Genomic DNA, 5884 nt, shown 5'->3' with positions numbered 1-5884 from the left:
CAAACCCACTTCTAGACATGAAAAATACAATACCCAAAATGGAAAATATATTAAGTATGACAAACAGCATGCAACTGTATTGACCAAAGTAGTAATAATGCCTGGAGACACTGAAGAAGAGAAAACAAAGAAAGGAAAGAGAAGGGAACGGAAAGGAAAGGAAGGGGAGAGGAGAGGAAAGGAAAGGAGAGAAAAGAAGAAGAACCCAAAATGAAACAAAGAGATCTCACAAAAGAAGAGCAGAAATACTGTCAGTGAGCTGTGGAACAGGACCAAATAAGTGATAAATGCATACCACAAAAGGGGAAAGCATGTGAAGAAATAATGGCCAGTTCTTTTTCCAAATTTGAGAAAATTTTAGACCAAGAGCTCCAAAATGCTTAAAAAGCACACAAGCATAAAACAACAAGAAGAAAAGTAAGTAGGCACCTCATACTAAAATTACCAAACACTCACCAGAGGTGTATGTGTGTGTGAGGGGCGGGGTATCAGGAGCAGCTAGAGGAAAAGATGTATTATGTTTTTATTTTTATTTTTTGTGTAGAGCCAGGGATCAAACCCAGGACCCTGGCACAAAACAGGCAAGCACCTACCACTGAACTATAATCCCAGCCCCCTCAAAATCCTTTTACCAAATGAAGACCAAAAGATTTGAGTTATGCCGCCAATAAGAGAAAGGTGCCTCATCAAGCTGGGCCTATGGGTGCATGGTTGTAATCTCAGCCCTCTGGGAGGCTAGGGTGGGATTATCCAAAATTGGAACCTACCCTGGGCAATTTAGCAAGTTAGTGAGACCCTGTCTCAAAAAAAAAATGTACAAACAACTGGAAGTGTAATTCAATGGGAAGGCCCTGAGTTCAATCCACCATACTGGAAAAAAGCCTCATCTGAAAAAGTATAAACCAAAAATAAATAAGCAAACAAAAAAGTACAGCAACTTTAGAAGAACAAAGGGAAAAACAGTGACCCTTGAATATCATCTCTAGAACAAACATTTTTCAAAAACAAAGTCAAAATAAAAACCTTTTAGAGACATACAAAATCTCCTTATAGCCAGACCTGCGGTATGAGCAGTATTAAAGAAAGCTAGTGAGACATGAGCATAGAAAGAACGAGAGAGGTCAGAAGTGACAAATAACATGTTTAAACATAACCAAATTCTCTTCTTTTTTAAAAATTATGTAAAAATAACTGGTTGCTTAAACAAAAAATAATAACATGAACAACAAAATTATGAACTACTATGTATGGTATATGTTCTAGTGAATTCTCTCTGGAGTAGATTAGGATGTCATGACTGTTCTGTTGAATTTTGTACCATTTTGTTTTTCTGCAGCTGCCTTGATTCAACCACCCCATAGGTCTGGGTGACCCTTCTGTGTGAACGGATGCTTGGCTCGCTAGCAGAGGTAGCTGCTGTCCCTTCCTCCTCTGAAAGGCAGGACCTCTATGTACATGGATAAGGCACAGGACTGGGTGATTCCAGGAGCAGCCTGAGCTGGCTCAGCCAGAGACTCTACAGGGAGTTCACACATCAGGGCCTGGTCTTGCCTCTTCTCCACAGTGGTTTACACGCATGTACACTGAACCTCACCACATAACTGTGTGCACAAAGGGCCCTGGGCTCCAGATGCCTCTCTGCAGGTCCGACCATCTAGGATGGGAGCCCTGACCACCAGAAATTACTCTCGTCCTTGGCTTGCAGATAACATTCCCTTGTGATTGTATAAATCCAAGGAGCTTGCTCTTCAGTACAATTTTTATGCCTTTTGCAAAGCTATTGAGTAAGCAGGGAAATATGAGCCATACCAAATTACAAACATGATCCCCTTTTGTGGAAAAATAAGCAGTGGCCATTTTTCTAGGGTTGATATGATAATGCTTCACTGTCTGCCCTCTACCTATGCTGCTTTTGAGCTGCTGCAAGGTATGTGCCAATCCCAGATAGCAGCTCACTCCCTAAAAATAAAATACTAATTAATTCCTTGCAAGCTTGGAAAATATTAGAACTTTAACTGGAACAGTTGATCAGATTCAAATGTAACTTTCATAAATGTATTCTTTGAGGCTTCTTCTTTCTTAACATTTTGTCTTTGTTCTTTCTTAGGTAATATTTTAGGGCTCATATCTAGAATAGAATAAATATAGAAAGTCAAATTAAATAAAATGTACATTATGTTAATGCATATTAAAATTTTAAATGGCAATTTTAATAATATTTGTGAAATTGTTCTTCTTTTATGGAGCTGAATATATCACTAATCAAAATTATGTGTTTGCCCTTGGTTGTTCATTATGTATGACCACAATTTACTGACTAATTTTAGTTTAAAATATATTTAACTTAATAATAATAGCAGTCTAAAGGGAACTTGATTAGCAGGTATGAGATTATATTCCAATTATATTTTGCAAATGACTCACTCTTGCCACTTTACTAAACACGTGGTAATTTTATCTATCATACTAAATCATATGCCAAAATAGCCTGCAAGCTGTAAATGCTACATTAGTATAAATTTTGTTGTTATTGTTATGATTTTTAATTTTACTATTAAGGACATAATTTCACATAACTTTGCTTTTTTACTCTTTGTATATACACGTATTTCCAAAAAAGTGCAGTTAATATAGAACACATGTGATGAATACCACGTTGGGGATGAGAGAGGAACTTTCAGCTGTATCTTCATGGCATGAAGTAAGATAGTAATACTGTACCTTGACCCACAAATGCCTCTGTTTGCAAATACTTTGGTTCACAAACAGAAGCATTTGGCAAAACTTTGCTTCCATTCCCAAACTTTACTTAGAGTGTCACACAGAACTATAGCCATCTTCCCCAAAGGAACACAGATGCAGCTGTCTTCCCCTCCCTGACACGTGATGGTGGTTACAGACAGACATGTGCACACTTGCTGTGAAGCCTTTTTAGCACATACAGTATTGTACAGTATTTTTCAGTCCAGCGTGGCTCTGAGAAAGTGCAGAGCAAGCAGGATGGTAAAAGAATGTGCACAGCGGTGATGAAGGTGACAAGAATGTGCAGAACAAGAACTGTTAAAAAGAAGGTTTTGAAGAAACTAGCCATTGAATTGAAGAAGGAAATTGTAGAGAAGCAAGAGCGTGGATTCATGTAACGAGCTGGGCTCAGAGTAGAAGATGGCGAAGTCGACAGTCTTGACTATTTTGAAGAATAGAGATGCTATTGAAGGAGCTGATGTGGCAAAAGGAGTAATGATGTTAACCAAGCTGAGGACACAAGTTCTGGAAGAGGTGGGAGAACTCTTGTTAGTGTGGTTGAATGAGGCACAGCTGGCAGGGGATAGTATTAGTGAAGCTATAAAGCCAGGAAATTGCACAGCGATTCACTGTAAGAAAACCTCTCCACAAGTGGAACAGGTGATGAAGGAAGTCAGTAGTGGGTGTTTTGATAAATTCCACCAGAGAAGTGACCAATGCGATAGGACACAGTGAGGCTTCCAGTTCTGAGAAGGCCACTGCAGAAGCCCACAAGAAAGAATTCGTGGAATTCACGAAGGCGGAAGGATACATCGCTCAACATGTGTTCTCCTGTGATGGAACAAGGCTCTTCAGGAAGAATGTGACGAACAGAGCCGATATGCGCAGGAGGAAAAGGCACTACTGGGGCACAAGCCCATGAAGGACAGGTTGACCCTTTTGGTGTGTGCAAATGTAAGTGCCAATCTGAAGATGAAGTGACTACTAGAGACCATTCTCAGACACCTCCTGTGCTCAAGGAACAGAATGTGAACAAGGCCAGCCAGCCTGTCATGGGGGAGACAATGTGAACGCTTGAGTCACAAGGCAATTGTGGCTGCACAGGGTAGTCACAGCCTTCATTAAGAAATATCTATTTGACAACCAACTGCGTGAAGGCCCCTTCTGATGGACAATGTCTCTCACACCCTCCAACCTTGGCTGATGATATGGATTCTGAGTGTGGCTTCATAAAGGTCAAGTTCCTCCCCCAAACACAATACCTCTTCTGCAGCCCAGGGACCAGCAAGTGGTCTGCAGCTTCAAGAACCTGCAGCTTCAAGAACCTGCAGCTTCAAGAAGGATGTTTAAACAACAAAGGATGTTTAAATATCCCTGAAGAGATATTCTTGACTCTGAAGAAATTCTGGAAGAAACATTTTCACCATATTAAATATCAATATCAATTGTTATTAACCTTTTTTATGTTGAGCTTTGTGGGGAAATTCAATTCAGTTTGCAGTCAATTCAGTTTACAATCAGAGTCATGGAAAGAATTAAGTTAATGAACTGAGGTGCCTCTGCAATTGTGGATTATCTATTTGGAAGATCCAACATAGGACATTCTACAGTCAGACCAAACTAGCAATTTTTTTTTCATTTGTTTGTAAATTTTGACATATTCTGTTATTATTTTGGATTTGGAGAATAGGTTAAATTGTTTAAAAAGTAATAGCAATTGATATTGATATCAATATCAATTGAATACCAATTGAATATCAATATCCTTCACTGCATTATATAACCCTAACCTACTGACAAAGCCTAGAGAGATGTCACATATTGGACCTTAAACATAGCCTGGAGGAATGTGGCCAAAATGGGTCCCTGAACATGACTTTGAAGGGCCTGATGCACAGGGAATGGAGGAGATTGTGTCCATGGGAAAGAGTATGGGTCTGGATGTCAGTGATGCAGGCAAAGAGGAGCTAGCTGAGGACCATAAGGAGGAGGTGATGACAGAAGAACTTGCTGAACTGAGTGAGCAGCAGAAGGAGCTTGCTGAGGAGCATTCCACTGAGGCAGAGGAAGATGTGGGGGAGGTTAGCGGTGATGTGCCAAAATCCATTATGGAAAAGTGGAATGAGTGACAGGAATTCTTTGAGAAGCACCATTCCAACATAACTGTAACAGAGTGTTGAAACTGATGAATGATAACGTTGTCTCTCATTTCTGAAAGGTTATGGAGCACAGGAAAAACAATTACATAGATTTTTCAGCAAAATTGACCCTGCAGCATAGAGACAAAGAACAGGGAAAGCCTCTGAATGAGATCCCCCTAATGACCTTATGAAGAAGAACTCTCCCTCCAAACAGTGACTTCACCCTCCAACTTCCTGTCTTCCACACCAGAATTCACCTCAACCAAGGTTAGTGTTCTATCACTTCATACTGTACTATACTCTTCAGTGGTTAGAAATGGTTCAGAATGGATTAACCTTATTTATATTGAACCTTCTGGGCAATTTTGATTTGGTTTATGACTGAAATCAGTTTGTGACTGCATTCATGGGGGTTATAACAGATTAACCTTTTTTACATTGAGCGTTGTGGGGAAATTTAATTCAGTTTACAGTCAATTCAGTTCACAACCAGAATCATGAAAGGAATTAAGTTCATGAACTAAGGTGCCACTGTAATTGTGGATTGTGTATTTGGAAGATCCAACATAGGGCACCCTACAATCAGACCAAACTAGCAATTTTTCTCTTTTTTGTTTGTAAATTTTGATATATTCTGTTATTATTTTGGATTTGGAGAATAGGTTAAATTGTTTAAAAAGTAATGGCAACCATTTAAGAATTAGAATTATACCATGATATTTCAAACTGCCTCAATTTAAATCTGGACTTTGTCCGCATGAACCATATGACCTTGGAAGATACTTCTTAGACTTACTTTCCTTGTCAATGAAATGGGGAGAAACAGCATGAGTGGTCATGAGATTCGAATAAAATAATTCACATACAACTTTGTGAAAGATACTGATACTCAATAAGCCCCTAAATTATTCTGCTTTTTCTTCCATTGGAGGTGAAATACCTACATGCCCTGGCATTTGCATGAGTGACAAAGTATGGTGTGTCATTCTTTTCTTTGAAAG

At 39.2% G+C, this 5884-nt stretch overlaps 1 pseudogene; it reads left to right on the top strand.

Annotated features, from left to right (window-relative positions):
- Window positions 1-4589: 4589 nt before the first annotated feature.
- Window positions 4590-5884, top strand: part of LOC102007361 — a 12190-nt pseudogene continuing 10895 nt past the window's right edge.

Source organism: Chinchilla lanigera, unplaced genomic scaffold, assembly GCF_000276665.1.
Source record: "Chinchilla lanigera isolate Chin_1 unplaced genomic scaffold, ChiLan1.0 scaffold00114, whole genome shotgun sequence".
Classification (NCBI taxonomy): Eukaryota; Metazoa; Chordata; class Mammalia; order Rodentia; family Chinchillidae; genus Chinchilla; species Chinchilla lanigera.
The sequence above is the reverse complement of the archived record's forward strand: the minus strand, read 5'-3'. Positions and strand labels throughout refer to the sequence as shown.